Source organism: Pagrus major, chromosome 20 (assembly GCF_040436345.1).
Source record: "Pagrus major chromosome 20, Pma_NU_1.0".
Taxonomy (NCBI): domain Eukaryota; kingdom Metazoa; phylum Chordata; class Actinopteri; order Spariformes; family Sparidae; genus Pagrus; species Pagrus major.
In genome coordinates this window covers 25396936-25415294 of record NC_133234.1, presented here as the reverse complement: position 1 = coordinate 25415294, position 18359 = coordinate 25396936, and positions in this window count along the sequence as shown.

Sequence of the window (18359 nt, the reverse complement as noted above, 5' to 3'; positions counted from 1 at the left end):
AGTCTCGCATGGCTCTGTCCCTGCGTCGCCTGCTGAGGCGTGGCTGCACTCCCTCCACCATGTTCGCCAGCTTGTCGCCCAAGTGCCACTCAGCTGCTGGGACGAGTAGCCGCATCCAGCCGATCAGTCCGGATCAGCCCAGTCAGGCTCCACCGAGACGGATCGCCAAGTGAGTAAAAACCAAGAGAAGAAACGTCTCAGCGTCCTGTTTTAACAGGCTATCAGTCGTGTATCTTACCAAGTTCTCTCTGCCCAGTTTTTTCCAGATTAAAGTTGATATTCCTCCAGAGTGCCGTATCTACCCCATAGAGTCCGAGGATGAGGACGAGGAGACCAGGGCCGCCTCTCGGGGAGGAGTGGGAACCAAAGAGATCATCTGTCCCTGGGAGAGCCTCAGTCCACAGAATGGGACAGGCTAACAGGCTGCAGTCACACAGGTTTCCTCATCTGAGCAGGCAGATTGTTGCATCTTCTGCAGAGATTAAAGATCTCATGAAGAGGTCGAATCTCTCACCAACTACGATACCAAACAATATCAGGACTGACACCAAACAGTCCAGCTGGGACACTCTGGAGATGCCTGCTGGTCCACAGTAGACTGAGCATCAATGTCTCAAAGTTTTAACTTCTTATAGGAAACAAACACCGACCCAGTTTCATGTCTGCTGCAGCATAATCCTCTTCTCCACCGTCCACACTCAGTGCTTTACGCTATCGCAGTTTCTCCAAAATATGGCTGAATACACGGTGTTGTTCACAGCTGTTTACCTTCGTTACCAGACAGGATTTCAGAGCTACTGAGGTCATGAGTCCTCATTCAACATTTCCTCTCTAAGAAATGCTCAAAACAGCCTGTAAAAGCTTCTGATTATTTCAGTTCTTTTGGGATATAATTCTGGTAAAGAAAAAACAACCTGTTTTCACTCCCAGGTTGTCAAATATCAGATGTTTTGTTGCGCCCCTGAGCGTCTAAATGAAAGTCTGTATAAAACGTGGGTAACTTTGTAAAACAGCTGCAGTTTGGTTCAGTTTAGGCAACAAAACTGCTTGATGAGATTTTGGAAAACAGCAGAGTTTGGGTTAAAAAAAAGTAAACTTGGGTTTGAACATCTTTGGAAACATTTGGGATAATATAAGTACACAACTCAACAAAATATATACAAAGTACTTGTCGGTTTTAGAGATTTAATGCAGAATTCTTACGTATCCGCCACTGCTCGTTTTGAATGTCTGATATTGTCACAGAAACATTTTCATCTGAGTCAGTTGCGTCTAAAAAAAACATCCATATTTGACAACCTGGGAATGTCTGAGAAGATTTCTATGAAATTTCTATAACGTACAAATGACAGAGGACTCGATGTTTGTGGCTCTGCAGCTGAGACACACAGACGCTGTATTCAGCGATATTTTGTATAAATATAAGTATTTGATACTCATGACACATGTTTTTTTGGTGGAGCATTCCTTTAACTTCAGCCTTATGGACACCAACCCTTACTGATGTGAGCACCAGCTGAGCCGGCTGTACAGGGTGTACGGACATCCAGACCTGAGCTGTAGCTTTTCACATTTAAAACCTCATTCTGTATCTATTAACGAGCAGCAGCCTTACACTGACACGCTGAATACTTTGTGTTTGTTCTGGCCTCAGCAGGCGTGTGCACAGACATCGTCCAACAACTGGAGCCACAAATGAAAGAAAACTATTAAAGGAACATAAATATAAAGATAGACGTATTTTTATTGTTGAGGAGCAAAAACAAAACTCGAGATCATTCAAAAAAATAAACGTTTACATCCTGTAGAGAGATAAACCAAAGCTAACAGACTCTGCCTGTGCACACGCCTGCTATAAATATAGATGATGTATTTATATATTTATTGATTGAGTTTTCTGGAGTAGAGAAGTGTTCTTGTGCTGCTAAATAGACTTAGATGCCTCATCCCGATTTACTGACCTCTTTATCCATGTGAAACGACAGAATGGATGCAGTGCAGGTGAGATGAGGGCACATGAACAGTTTGCCTACGTGTTGCTGTAAACCAGGAGTCAGGAAATAGTTTTGTATTTGGCTCCACTGCTGTTTTGTACACTCTTGTGTAGCGGTCGTGTGCTGAACACCAACCCCGAGAGTTGGGAGCAGTCCAATGTGAACTAACTGTCTGAATGTATAATCTCTACCATGTTTACAGATGCAAGAATGTGAAAAATTATACCTTAAACTTTGTTGTATTTGATTTGTACATTCCATGGCTTGTGTCAAGTGCCTCAATAAATGACCGTCTTAACGACACGAGTCTTCGATCGATGTATCAATATTTTATTTGTTGATTTTTCAGGTATAGAAAAAGACATGCAGACAATTATTAAACAGAAATGTTAGCCCTCTCGTCCGACCCCCCTCCCCAAAAACAGGGATATCTTTTTGTTCTGGACCTTCAGGGTGATTTTCTGTGCAGCAACTGATCCAGACTGGATCGACAAAGCCCTCCAGTGACTTCGATCTTCCAGCTGTCAGGAACAGATCATGTCCATAAATGTATTTTATCACACATGTGCACATTCAGGTAGTTCTGGTTCTCCTCTTGCTCACAGTGAAGTCTGTAAATGATCCTCAGCATCAAGGACACTTATTTTGGAAAGACATGTTGCTGTTAAAGTCATTTGTGAAGAGTGGAGGCAGAAGTCTCCAAAGTCTGAACGTATCACTTGTGGTAGACAGATATTTGTTTTGGAGGCGAGTGACAGAGAGACCGCAGGATCCCTCAGAGGGAAGGAGGTACTCGAGGTCCAGAGGAGTACTGGCTGGTACTCCTTACTTTAACACTATAAGTACATTTGGGAGCCTGTACTTTCCTACTTTTACTTGAGTAAATAAGTTGAATAAGTTCTCTCTCTATACACAAGTATCTGTACTTCTCAGTGTTGCCGCCTCTGTTGACAGTTAAACTACAGAAACCACCTGTGCACTGATGTTTATGAGTAGACGTTTGTCCTCTGTATCTTGAAGCCAGCTCACATTTAATCAGCTTGTTGAACTGATCACAAGCTGCTCAATCAGCTGATAACCAACTTGTAGGACCGACCCAATGTTCCTCAGTAAGTGGTGCTGACCGTGATTAACCACTGGGTGGCGATGCAGCAAAGGCAATCAGATCAAGACATGATTGACAGGATGTGACACAGCTGCTGGATGTAGTTTATCTCCAAAATCAGGAATATTGACAGAAACAACCTGAGTTTACCTTTTATTAAAATGTTTTATATATTTTCCCTCATTATTATTTTGATTTTGTGAAATATTATCTAACAGATGCTATTAAAGCAGCTTTGAGTTCATTTCCCTCAGCTCTCCCCTGATATCTCATTTTCCCACATAAACCCTAAATAAGGTCAAGTTATTTGGTATAAACAGCATCGTGTCCACACAGACTGCAGAGTTACAGCGTGCACACAACAACAAGCGTGTGTGTTTGTAGTCAACATGGAGAAAACACGCCGATCGCTGAGGTTAGTGAACTCGGGCCGGAGCGCAGCTTTGATCTGTGTGTTGTTGGTGTCTCTGAACAGAACGGTCCGATCTCTATCTCACAATACCCACACAGGGACGTCCACACACAGAACAGTCATACATTAGCTTACCAAGGAGGCGGGAAAATTTATGCAACACATTTAACATTCATCTGAGGTGTGCATATATTAAAATACATTTGTGTGGAAGCATCTTTTAATGAAACCCTTGGTGTTTGCTGTAACACCTGATTGAGTATCGTGGCTTTAATGTTGTGTGGTTTCCTTCCTGTCACAACGCCTCAGTACGAGAACATTTTTCACCCGTTATCTGTCTTCTTCCTTCCACTCTTTGATTTCCCAGTTATCTGTGGCTGGACTTATTAGACTGCGAGTGCACGACAGAAAAAGAGAACAAATCAGCATTTTTTTAAAGCAGGAAACTGCAGCCACAACTTAAAAATATCTGATTCTATATACAGTATTTGACCTAAATTGCTGCTTAGACACAAAAAGTGTCAAATATGTTTAAAGTCCCCCTGATAGTCTTTTAAAGGGATAGTTCAAGACTTTGGAAAATACACTTATTGATCTTCTTGTTGAGTATTAGATGAGAAGATCGACACCACTCATGTGTCTTAGTGGTAATAATGTGATAACGAGTTAAAGCTTTGAGGCAATTAGCTTAGCATAAACACTGGAAGCAGGGGGAAACTGCTAGCCTCGTCTACCGGCATCCCCAAAGCTTCCTAATTAACGACACAGACATTGAAGTGAATGCAACACACTTTTATGGATCAGACTAGATATTTATGTCGTTTACGACGGTCACCGTGTCAGATTAAGCAATCGCAGAGGCTTGAAGTCTTGCCGTGTCTCGCTTGCATGAGAATGGTATCGATCCAGTCATCCAGTCGTAACACAACTTTGTAAGCCAAGAGCACAACATGCTCGGTGTTTAATGCTGCAATAACACCGACATATCACGAGGCTACTTGCTGCGCCTAATGTGTTAGCTTAGCCGGGGAGAGCAACATTATCATCCTGTTGGAGTTTTGTTTCAGGCGACCTGATTAAAGCTCAATATTTACTCATCTTTTAGCTCTTGGTTTGCTCCTCAGAAATATATCTGACTCTTCAGATTGCAGGCGTACAACGTATTTGCTAAACTGGAACAAATGTTGATCTACTTCCTGTTTGCCCGAGTAGAACGGATCAGGACAAACAGGAAAACAAAGCAATGCACACTTTCATGCCAACACACACACACACACACACACACACACACACACACACACACACACACACACAGACACACACACAGACACAGTGTCCCACAGACGTAAACATGTGTCGGCCGCTGTGTGTGACCTCGCTGTGACATGATGAATGACCAAATCAGACGCGTAATGAAACGCCGCACATTCGCCTGCTGCTGCTTCTCCATGTATGCATGTGTATGTGTGTGTGTATGTGTGTGTGTGTGTGTGTGTGTATGTGTGTGTGTATGTGTGTGTGCCCAGGACCTCAATCAGAATCACAGGCGACCCGGTGTCTCGCTGGGCCTCCTAGGTTTGACAAGAGCAGATAATTACCAGTGACCCCCCCACCTCGTAAAATCAACCAAGGAGTGGAAGTGAGATTAGACGAGAGAGACCTTGAAGCTTCAGCTAAATTTAAGTTACCGTCTCTTCACACCTCCTTACTTCTCCTCCTCTGTGTTAGCCTTTAACCTCAACACACCTTCTTGACCTCCTTTAATTCCTCTTCCCTTCTCCGGTACCTCGGGGACTTCGGACATTATTATCATGATCAGTAAACCTGTCATCGGCCCGAGACTGTGAATACTGGCACACACGACAGTATTACTCTCGATCAGTGAGGTTTATTGAATCTTGAGGACATACAAATATAAAGTTTTATGTCTTCTAATCGACCAGTGGCACACACCTCAACATTTACAGCCTCAGCAAGTGTGTAAGGCCCGACCCACACACACAGATACAGCAGAGAAGGACAGGCGTGGCTAAAATGACCTGTGTTTACGTTGTAGACGTTACACACACGTGTCCTCTCGTAGTCATGCAAGTATGAAGTGCTGTTTCTTAAAAGCAAAGGCAGAGAAAGCACAAGGTTGATGCAACCCCACAAAGTTATTAATGCTGTTTTTACATCAAAATAATAGCGTAAATGCTGTTTTTTAAAAAAAATACAGTTTTGGTTCTGGGAAATGTGCCGGAAAACACGGAACAGTAGAAAGCAAAACGGGTGACTCCTTAAATCAGATTAAGATCGGTTTATTAGTGTGCATGTAAACGTGCTCAGTGCTCGTTATCGGATTGTAAGAAATCTGATAAACACCTAGCTCTTTGCCAAATATTCAGTTTTATTTGGCGCATGAACACCGTTGATCCGGTTTCCTTCGTTCTTTTGTGTGTGTCTTTCTGTGTACAAATGTAAAAGACACCGGATGTTGTGAAAACGTGAGCGGATGTGTCATCTGCTCACATGTATAACGTGAAGAAGGAGAGTGATTATTTTGCAAGGACAGCCCTGATGAAAAAATGGGCTCTGAACAAACGACACCATGTGGCCCCACCTCTAGTATATAGTAGCCACAGCCAACAGGAGGCATTCATGTGACCCAGATAATGACATACCAGGTGAAACAAATTCAAGGTAATGAAACAATGAGATGAGACGGCACAAAAGGTTTTCATGCTTACAACATACAAAATAGACACCCGTATACATATACATATAATGTATGAAATGTTTGTCCAGGATACTTCAACACATCAACTCTACGAATCCAAAAAAGCAGAATCATTAGCAGCTAGCCGACTGAACGGTGTTTAATAAATAGTCTTTTAGCCGTTTAAGTCAACAGTTTTCCATCAAGAACTACAAAAAGATGCTTCACAGTTCTTCATAAATGCTCCTCAAGTTATTGAGCAGGAAACCTGGAGAGGTCTCTTGTCACGCAGCACCTCCGGAGCGTGGTAATGTAAGCATTTATGCATAAGATGAGTGAATTTGACATGCTCTCCACACTTTTTCCATTTCCTCCCGCTTTAGCCTTTAACCTGCTGATATGCTCTTGACCCCCTTTATATCCTTCCTCCCTTCCTCCGTATCCCAGAGGACTTCCATCATTCTAGCATCAAAGACACGGAGACGTCTGTCCGGTGGAGGTTTTACTCAAGGGCATCCTACAATTCCTGCTAGACGCCGCCCGGGTTACTGAGCCAGAAACCCAGAGAGGTTTCTCTGTGTCACTGAGCACCACAGGAGCCTGCTTATATAAGCCTATACCACTGTTTCTAAGATATTCAATGAAAATCATCAAAATTCAACGTGTTTTGTTTTTATGCTAACACGGGCAGCGGCTATATTATCTTATAAATACGTGATTTGAAAACAATAGGTAGCCATGTATCACCACCCATAACTGCTTAATTGATATTGGATTAGGCTCGACTGAATTAAAGGGGACTGTTACGGCCTGGCGGAGGTATGCACTCTACTGAGTCCCATTCTAGCTTAGTTACGAACCAGTAAATGCACACGAAGAGAGACAGCGTGTCTATTCAAAGTGCTTTTTTTCATCTCGTGATAATGTATTATGTTTTCTTGTGTAAACTGTGATCATTTAACAATACGTTTTCAGTTTTGTCAATAATGTAACCTGAACAATCGTGCTAATAAAGCTTGTTTGAATTTGAAATGTCGGCGAGAGAGAGGCGAGACAGCGTGGCCATGAGCAGTCAGGATGTCAGGTGGATTTCAGACAGAATAAAACTGTAAAGTCTCCGTCAGCTGAGCCTCGGGGCAAAGTTTCCCAACAATAACAAACCAACCAACCACTGTGTCTCCTGTCACACACACACACACCAAGATATGCACGGACATGCACATGCGTTGTACATATACGCACGCACGCATGCACACACACACAGACAGACACACACACATTTATGCACGCCCACGCATACAATCTTTGTCTCCTGAGAAATGGTATTAATACCTGGCAGGCTTTAAAATGTCAGCCGGTCTCAAACAAGGTGCACAAAGACCCAATTTATTTACGGATCTGACACTTCTCATGTCTTTCTGCTCTTGAGCTATTTTCGCTTTTCAAAGTGTGTCTTTAGAGCGAGGAGGAGGACGAGGAGGAGGAGGAGGAGGGGACGGAGATGAAGATGTGGACAGACAGACTGACCGACTGCTGGGAAAGGTGTGTGGGCCAGCGGCTAAACAAGATCGGCCAGCGACGCCCCGGGGGAGCTGGTATTTTAACCCACACTTGGGGTAAAATGTCCCTCGGAGTGATTCTTTCCGTTCCTGACGCGTGGCTGCGATCAAAGAGTTGCATTCGGCGATAAAAATAACACAAATGTGGGCTAATCACAAATCTGCATTCAGCCCTGATGGCTGCTTTCTAATATGAGCTGATGGAGTTTATTTACTCTCCGTTCCATCTTCTTCCTTTGTCTTTTTCCTTCTCCCCTTCTTAGTATTCACCTCCACAGTCACACACACATTAGTCCAATCTCCAGAGCTGTTTACTCATTGAGTGATGATTGCCTGTTTAAACATCTGTCCACACCGGTGTACACAGCATCGCACACAATCACACACACACACACACACACACGTGCCATGTCTGATTGTGTCCCAGACAGGCGGTAACATCAGCGTCTGGCTTTGGCATCTAGAAACACCAGACACATTTACAGTTAGCCTGATAATAAAGTACTATAATACTGGAATTGTATTGTAGGTTTGTGTCCTACAAACATAAACTGCATGTCTTAATTTATTCTGAACCAAATGAGCTGGTTCTGGTTTTATGCTGCCTTCAAATTGAACTTGTAATGTTGTTTGTCATAACTTCATTATGCGTTTGGAAGCGCAGGGACAAAGCCAAAGGAAAATTGTTGCCACTTCCACAATTATATTCAGAGTCATTTTTGGAATTACATATAACCACAACAGAAAGAAAAGCCCTGACTAAAAACCAGACGACAACAACAAACAGAATTCAAAGCCGCACTAATCCATATTTTTATATCCACAATTGGTTAAATGACTGTCTGTAATGTAAAAGGGGTCGCTTGTAGTGACAATCCCATATTAAATTATGACCCGACTCTGAAGTTCCCCACAGCTGGAGCCTTTTAGTGCTTTTCTGTTTATTGTTTCCGGCCTGCGACTTCATTGTTTTGGGTTCATTGTAATCTCAAGCTGCCACAGTCAGCTGTTTTCAGTGAAAAAGCCAAGATAAATCCACTATACGTCAAACAGCAGTCAACGTTAGCGATGAGCTAGTGAACATAGTGAAGCACCTGAAGCAAGAGAAAACAAGATATTTTTATGGGCAAAACATTTTTCAAATGTTCAGTGTAAATCATAATCCTGTAACTTTTTAAAGCCATGGACCCTGAAACCAATCGCCAGAACAAGTATGTTTCTGCATAACCTGTTTTAGTCGCCACGATCATGGATGGAGATGGTTCGACTTCCCATGAAAAATAACTGATTTTGCTCGTTTTGGTTGTCCAAAAAATAAAATAAAATAAAATAAAACGGCTGAAAAATGTCTCCAGGTCTCCTGATAACACACCTGGTTTTATCGCCACAAAAATGGTGAGAAATATCCTCAGGTATCCTTAAAAATATCCAGTGGTGTGACTCAAACCTGTAACCTTGGACGTATCTGTGGTTAGAAACGTTAACTAACACTATATCCTGGCGACTGGGCTGTAAATGCCACATCATCATGTTGTCCAGCCACAGTCTTCTTGTAAACACTCAGTCTGAAAGGATCATTATGAACATTTCCCAAAGGTCCAAATATTCTTTTTGGGTGAACAAATCAATTGTTTCCTGACGACCAGGCTTAGAAAATATAATCAATAAATTCACTCTGCCGTGCAAAAGAGCCACCGTGGGACTGTTGTGTGAGTGTGTTTGTGAATGGGTAAATGAGCGCTTTGTAAATGCAGTCCATTTACCATTTCATTCAGTCCTGAGGTTAAGACTCCCACTAATGTGAAGAGTTGTTCGTGCTGCCAGTCCCACTGATAATCAACACCTGATTTGCAGCTCCTCTGTGTGAAATAACACAGAGCCAAAATAATTCACAGCCTATACATTTAGCAACCCAGAGAGACCCTGACAATTTTCTCAGGAGCTGGTCGACCAAATCAGAGCCAAAACCAGAGTAAATATTGGATTCCACCCAAGTCTAATCTGTAATTTGATGAGTGTGTAGTTGTTTATTGCTGGATGAGTTAGCAGGCCATTGTTTGGTTACACAGCAGCCATAAGCACATCATAGGCTGATGTAGTGTGGACGTTTTGCTGATTTTTTTTACAGCATTGAGTCCCAAAGCAAACCCCAGAATAAATGTTGGCAAAGTACATTTCTGCAAACCAGATATTTTGAAACTTTACTTTTCTTTGAGTCCATTTTTCTGTTATGTTGTGACAAAGCTGTTCTTATGCTCTGGTTCCACTTGGTTAAGGTTAGAAAAGAGCATATTGTGGCTTAAAAGACTTGTTTTTGTTGCCACAAACACCGTTAGAAATTGTCCCAAGGTCTCCTTAAAAATATCCAGCGGAAGGCTTAAACTTCTACAAACGACGTATTGTCTCAAAAATGACCTGACTATCATACAAACTAATAAAAACAGAGAGGGCAGCCTGGTCGCCAGAATAAAATGTTGGGATTGTACGTTTCGCACATTTAACACGTATCATATCAACATTTGTGCAACGTGTTTTATATCACATTCAGATTACATGTATGTACGTGAGCCGGATCCAAAATCTTAACCTTAACTCGAGTCCAAAGTAACTGTCGTGGGAATCAAGCAAGTCAAGTTATCACTCCGGTCAAAGAAGTCACTAATCAAGTCTCATTAGTTTCTGATAATTCAACACATTAGAATCAGTTGAAGGACAGTGGTCATGAAAGATAAACAGAAACTGTTGTTGCCGCAATCAATATCAAGCCTCTAGCTATATAGCCAACATTTGGCGATATGTCAGCCAACAAGTAAGCTAAAACGCCAATAAGTTAGCTAAAAGACACATAAGTAATTTCCTTTGTGGGTTTGGGAGTGACAGATGAAGTGGTGAACCAGACTGATGACAGCAGACAGGATTTTACAACTGCTGGACTCAAAAGTCTACCCCAATTTCTCTTTATGAATAAAAATGACTGGTGATTTCCACTCAGACAAGCTCTCCACACTGCTGAAACTACACTCATTAAGGCTTCAAGTGATCTCCTGGTGGCTGCTGACGCTGTTGAATATTCTGCTTTTCGACACAGATGACCTTACAGTCCCAATCAACCGTCTGAAAAAATGGGGTGGCACCACAGACTGTGACTTCTTGAGCTCCTATAATAAACAGAGTTAGTTTTGGGAATGCTGGCAACATCTCAAGCTCTCTTTATCTGTTTCTGATCCCGGGGGCTGCATTTATCAACACACTGTTTTAAATTTGAATCCTTCCTTCAGGGCACATCATTTGTAAACATGATCGTTTGTGAGCGTGAAATTGTTTCTAATTGTTATGCAGATGACACAACTTTGTGTCTCACAGAAACCCAGTGATGCTGATAAGCTCTCCTGCACTGTGACTTGTTGTTTGTCTGATATTAAAGGTTGGATGTCTCAGAACTTCATCCAGCTCAGTGACGATGAATCAAAGATTGTTTCGTTTGTCAGCTTTATCGCTATTGTTACTTACAACTGCCACAATGGTTAAGAGACTTGTCATATTTTAGCTTGGAGCTCTATTTCAAAAGTCAGCTCATGATTGTTCAGTCTTCTTTCAGCTGTAGAACGTCATTAAATTGAAAGGTTTCACTCTTCGGCTCCACTTCAGAAGGTTATCTATGATTTTATTTTACAAAAGGAGCCTGGTCTCGCTCCCTGCACGCCATATAATCGAGACCATTTCATCGTCACAAGGCTTTTATCTGAGTCATAGATGGATCTGCATCATTATCTGTCTTCACTGGCAGCCAGTTTTAGAGCTTCTGCATTTCAAGTTCACATGAAGTCAAAATGTTTTAAGTGTTTTTATTACATACTGTATATAACGTTAGCTTTATTTGTTGCTAAAGTAACCGTGAACTAATGTTAGGCTAGTGCTCAGCAGCCCCCGAGAATGATGGAGGCCAGTAATAGTACCAAGTTGATTTATGGAGTTTCTTGATGGACTTGAACCTCTAGCTCTGTTGCTAATCACTAACCGCTGCTAAATGTGGCTGACGTTAGCTAGTGAGCGCTACTATTTGCCGACTCAGCCCCGAAGTACCAGCAGCCAAACCCGGCAAGAAAACCATCTCGGTTCTGTTTTCCGTGTCGTCAATCTGCCGTCTGTCTTCTCGGAGGCGAGCGCCATCACGAGCGATGTGATGCACATTTAGTGCAAATCAATGCCACGTAACTACGCCGAAGAAAATAGCACTGCACTAACTGTTTCATTTGTACTTCAAGGTCCAATAGAGACCAAGTTTTAGCAGTCAGGGGTTTTAAAGTATTATAATAAGGTCAGTGTCTTTTTAAAAAAATTTAACTTAAAAGACAATTTATTCTTCATCTCTTAGTTCTCTTATTTTGATCTTTTTACTTGTTTCTTCTTTATTTTCGCCAGAGTCCTTTATTTCAGTGACGTGGTGTGATCACTGAATCACTTTGCCCCACTTCACTCAGTTTATAGTTGCAACTTTTTAATCGTAAAAATTGTGGTCTGCAGCTCCCACGCTCCAACTCAATTTGTAGGGTTATTTCTGTCTGTGAATACACTGTTCAGTCAGGAAAGATTATTGATATGAGAGTACAGCACAGCAGTATAGTTCATGTTGGGCGTCTCGGCTCTGACCTCATCACTCCCTGCAGCGTGGACGTAAACCTACACAGAGAGAGATTGGGGAGTGATGATAGCAGACAGATTCCCCCAGAAGGCCAGAGTCAGAGTGTACAGGTGGATGCCGGGTGGAGGTGGGGCTGATTAAAAAGCTAAGAGGCAGCAGATACTTGCAGAGAGCAATGAAGCAGCTGCAGAGCAGAATGAGAACAGCATGTTGGAGACTTTCCTTTCAAGAAAAAACAACGGCATCAGCTGATTGTTCAAATCTGTCTAAAATGGAGGGGATCTCCTTCGATTTTTCCGACACTTGACTTCCCACTTGGCAGGTGTTGTAGGAAGGAAGGAAGGAAGTGCAGAGTTGAGTGTGAAGTAGTTTGAATGAGCTCTTCTCTAGAGACAAAAAGAGAAACATCGCCCTGCATGCACAAGTCACACAACAGGCCGTGATGGTGTTGCACCCAGAGTCATGTAGAGAGATGGTTACAGTTCATCCTCTCTCTACGACACTGAATTTACCTAACAAGGCATCAGCTTACACATACATATTTTGATGATCCTACACAGTGGTTAACTTAAAGCTAATGTTAGCAAGCTACCTTCAATTAGTAATAATATCAGCCTATTCTTGCCAACATCCTGGGAACAGCTGTAACTGGCGGTAGCATGAAAATTGAATTTCTACCTAAATCAAAATCCTTTTTTCTTATTTTTTTTTTAGGTAGACCTGCAAAAAGAACAAGAGGAAGGATAAAATCATGCAGGACTAAAGTCTGCAGAGGACGAGCGAGTGAGACGGGGCAGATGTCAATAAAGAGCGAAGTCTTGCACTAAGTTGAGTGAAATTCGGAAGCGTATTTCTTCTTCTTCGGACCTGTTTCATCCATTTTCAGCTGCAAACTGAGCAAGAGTGACACGTGTCAGTCGGGGTCGATTGAGCATGCTCAGCTCTGCATCTGGGTTGGGTTGCTGGGTAGCTTAGGTTAGCATTAACAGCTGGTTTGGCTCTGTCCAGTTTCGTTAAATAACACTTTCTTTGTTTAGAACAAAACCCAACATGTAAAAATGATCATCTGTGTTGGTCACAAACAGAAAATAGTCCAGCATATAGGACTTTAGAGGTGCTAGTATGTCAAGAGCCAGAGCTGCTTCCACTCTTTATGCTAAACTAAGCTAACCAGCTGCTGGATGCACAGATATAAGAGTGTTATTAATTTCCTAAAAGGCACTTCTTTAAATAGAGCCACATATGCTCAAGTGTGCCTGGAGGTATGTTTCTGTAGAGAGTGAAGGATGTCACTTCTGAGCGTCACCGCACAACTTGAGACGACTGCCTGAACGGGCTCGCAGGCTTGGCTCTGTTAACCAAAAAGAGCTGTCGAAAAAACAACTTGCACAACTAACCCTCAAAAATAGCTTGACCTCCGCTGCAGTGACAGAGTTGTCAACTCGGAGGATGACTCACCGAACATGCCAAGACCTCGAGGAACGATCTGTTGAGCGGCAACAGTGTGAATGACTGGACAAACCAAACACTAGAGCTCAAGACGGGCCTCGGGGTTTTTTTTGTGTTTCTTTTTAGCAGTCACTGTAGGGGAGGCTGAGGTGAGGGGTGTTCAGTTGGTTGCAATCTGCAACCTCACCACTAGATGCCACTAAATCCAACACACTGGACCTTTACATACATTGTTTGTAGTTGCCATTCAGAATGAATATACACATTCTCTGATTTAATGGCAGGACAACAACATTTTTCAGTGTCTTCTAGACCCTTTATAAATAAAACCGACACAGGTTTTTTAAACACAACACCCGCTAAAAATTGCGTATTGACCCCATTCCCACTTCCCGCAGGCAAGGCAGTGTTTTTTAAGGACACCTGGAGTCCACCTGTCTTCCACGGGAAAGTCGTACCATCTCCATCCGTGATCGTGGCGACCAAAACAGGTATTTTAAGCCAAACGGTGATGCTCTCCGAACCCTAACCGAGTGGTTTTTGTGCCTAAACCTAACCAAAGCATAAAGACAGCAATTTAACAAACGTTAAGTTGCAACATAAAGAAACTAACAGTTATTCTGGGGATCGGGTTGAGCTGGAACCTGTAAAGTGTTTTCTTAAAAAAGCGACTTCAATGATTAATAATCCACGTTTTGTCGACAAACTAACTGTTTCATTTCTACACACACGTCAGCCTCAGATATTAATAGTTTGCACAGATGTTCCCGGCAGCACATACGGCAGACCTGTGACAATCAGCACACACACTATTATTTCTCAACAAATCCAAACCTCGCTGACATATGTAACGTAAATCCTCCTCGACAACGCTCAAAAATTGTAGAATTAATTATTTGCCGAGCTTCTCGTCAGTAAACATAATTTTGTTTCCACTGAGTTAATCTGTGGATCGGATCGGGGCTGCTGGCCGGAGAACATATGTCCTCTGCTGGCTGCTTTACAGCTGCTGAGATCCTTTTGTAACATCTGTCCCCTATTGTCTGTCTCCATTCATCACAGGTATCACTGTATCTACTACACACATCCCCTTACAGATATAGACGCCTCAGTCACGCGTCTCGCATCTCAAACACTCTATTTTAACACCCGTCTGTATTTATAGCGCTGTGTTAAAAGGCCTGTCGCCTGACCGAGCTGCATAGTGAGGGAAAAAAAGAAGAAAAACAGCTTTTATTAGGAGCGATGCTAACCTGCGAAGCGACAGCGCTCTTTAAAAAACTATGAAACGCCTGTCCGACAATGTGAGTGAGGGAACGGGGAGGAGAGCAAAGCGAAATTGTTTGTCTGTCCGCCGCGAAATTACTGTCACAAGTAAGCCATGAAGAGAGAGGAGGAGGAGGAGGAGGAGGGGTGAAGTGAGAGGCAATCAGACATTTTCTCTCTCTCTGCACAGACACACACTTAGGCCCATGCATGTCAACACGATTCCAGTCAACATTACTTAAAACCCGTGTGTCCTCTCCGCAGAGCGAACGGGGGGTGAGCCTGACGACGGACTGGGTTTTGTTCTTTTTCTCTCTCTCTGCTGCTTTTCGAGCGGATGATTGTCTTCAAAATGAAACACTTTGATCCGTGAATGAGTCGGGCAGCGTACAACACCCGCAGACACATTTGTATGGGCGCAGCGCCGCCGAGTTCATCGTCATGTTTGCTTTGTGCCTTCGGGTTTGACCGGCTCGTGTGTTTGCCCTGTCGATAATCAAGGTAAATGTGGAGCTCGCGGGCCGCTTGACTTTGCGTCTGCGGCAAAGGACTATTTTCTTTATTGATTCATGAAAATAAAAAAAGGCTGCAGATAAATGAAATAAATGCAAATGGAGGCTGTTTCAAGGGGTGCTAAATATTTATGAACATGCTAATAATTAGGCTAGTTTGAAGCTAATGCCAATCTTATAGTAAATATCCCCAAATATCTCCATTAAAGGAACAGTTCACCAAAAATGATATTTCAGTCACCATCTCCTCCTCCGTGCTGGTGACAGTCGGGTGAAGTCTCGTAGTTTCTCGTACTTGATTTAAAACAAACTGGCTCCATTCAGCTCGAAAGTTATTAACGACCTGCTGCAACTAGTAAAACTGTTATTACTGCTTTCTCCCCCTCCTCCCTCACCCCCTCCCTCCTCTCCCTCCCTCTCTCTCCTCCCTCTCTCCTCTCCCTCCCTCCCTCACCCCCTCCCTCTCTCTCCTCTCTCTCCCTCCCTCTCCCTCCCTCCCTCACCCCTCCCTCTCTCTCCCTCCCTCTCTCCTCTCTCTCCCTCCCTCTCCCTCCCTCTCCCTCCCTCCCTCACCCCTCCCTCTCTCCTCTCTCTCTCCCTCACTCCCTCCCTCCCTCTTCCTCTCTCCCTTTCCCTCCCTCACCCCTCTCTCCCTTTCTCTCTCCCTCCTTCTCTCTCCCTCCCTCACCCCTCCCTCTCTCTCTCTCCCTCACCCCCTCCCTCCCTCTCTCTCCCTCTCTCCCTCCATCACCCCCTCCCTCCCTTTCTCCTCTCTCCCTTCCTCTCTCTCCCTCCATCCTTCTCTCTCTCTCCCTCCCTCACCCCCCTCTCTCTCTCCCTCACTCCCTCCCTCTCTCTCCCTCCCTCCTCTCTCTCTCTCTTCCTCTCCCTCTCTCTCTCCCTCCCTCACCCCCCTCTCTCTCTCTCCTCTCTCTCCCTCTCTCTCGCCCACCACTGACTCTGGTCCTGCTGATGTTTCTTCCTGTTAAAAGCACATTTTTCTGTCTCGGGGCTTTTTGTTTGGTGTCTGTGAATAAATGAATCCAGGAGTTTGGTGTAGACCTGCAGATATTTACAGGTTTAGCATTAGCTTCAAGGTAGCCTAATTATTAGCATGTTCATAAATATTAAGTCTCTCCTGGAAAATGCCCACATCTGCATATATTTCATTTATTTTCAGTCTTTTAAACAGAGTGGAGCCGATTTTTCCGCATGAATTTTCATTTTTGGGTGAACTTATCCTTTAATATCAGTCAAACAGAGTCAAAGATTCTGCATTTGTGTCTGACTTGCATAGTTTCTGTATTTGCAGCGGCCCTGACGTGTTGTAATATTGATAATTATTAATTTTATGTGTTACATACAGTTTGCATCATCAAACCCAAAAATATTACAATGATGATATTCAATGAAGAAAAACAACTTAAACAATAATTAATTATCAAAATTCTTGCTGTTGATTTTCTATTAATTGATATAAATCAGAGTTTTTTCAGCTTCACAAAGTTGGAAAACATTCCTACATTTCCCACAATGCAAACTGACAGCATCATTCATTAATGCATCATTAGATGGCGCCGACTCATCTCAAGGTCAACACACACACACGTACGCTGCTCGCTAGCCATCGCTAATATCTGTGTGATTCGTACAATGGTTGACCAAACACCGACGATACAAACGGTCCCGTGGCAGAACTTTGTCCCGTGTTGTGTCCTCCTCCTGCTAAACTCGCGTCTTTGAAATATCATGACTCAGGTTTGTGACGCAGGCTCGAACTCTGGGAGGCAAAGCTGAGATAAATCTTATTTCCTGACAGTTTGATTCGACAGGCTGAGCAGCACCGGCCGCCGTCGCCAGAATAAAAAATGTTTCTAATCTCTGCAAATGTCGTGCGTCGTATGCAACATTTTCTACAATACTAATCTGACTTTTTTTCCAATCAGGAGGTGAGGGGGCGGTGAGGTGACACCTATAGGCAAGATGGCTGCCGAGCGAGAGACCACCGTTTTTGCTTCCTGTTTCGACTGTTAATTATAGCGACCGCGTGGACATTTCAAGACGTGTTTGTGGCGACAAAACCAAAAAATGAGATATTTTCCAAACTCTTAATTATGTTTTTTTTTTGGCCTGAAGCTAAAGAGAAGTAAAGTTCAACATCATCGTCGTACGCAGGAACAACATTTATTCTAACGATGTGGAATAACTGTTTCCTGTCAACACTCACAGGGTGAATTTAATGTTTGCCTGCTTGTTATTGACCCTTCTTCACACTGATAAACAAAGCACAGAGCCCTGAGTGTGAAAACAATCCTATTAGCAGGATTCAGACTGGAACAGTTCATGTTTAAAAGGGAAAGAAAATGAACCAGCAGAGCACTACAGTGAGGTGATTTAAGGGAAAAGAAGGCAGGATACGTGACAGGATGAAGGTGAATAATACCGAGAAAACGGGAGCAAAAGTGGGCTGGGAGAAGAAGAGGAGGAGGAGGAGGAGGAGGAGGAGGAGGAGGTGCTGGAAGTGAGCGAGAGGGAGGAGAGGAAGGGAGGCAGGCTAAATCCTCACACCATTATTATCAGGACTCACATGCAGCCCCTCCTGTGATGGAGTGAGAGGAGATAGAAAGAGATAAAGAAAAGATGGAGTTAAAGAGGAAATGGAAAGCAGGATTAACTGGTGTGACAGCACCGGCAGATGAACGGTGAGGGAGAGAGAGGGAGG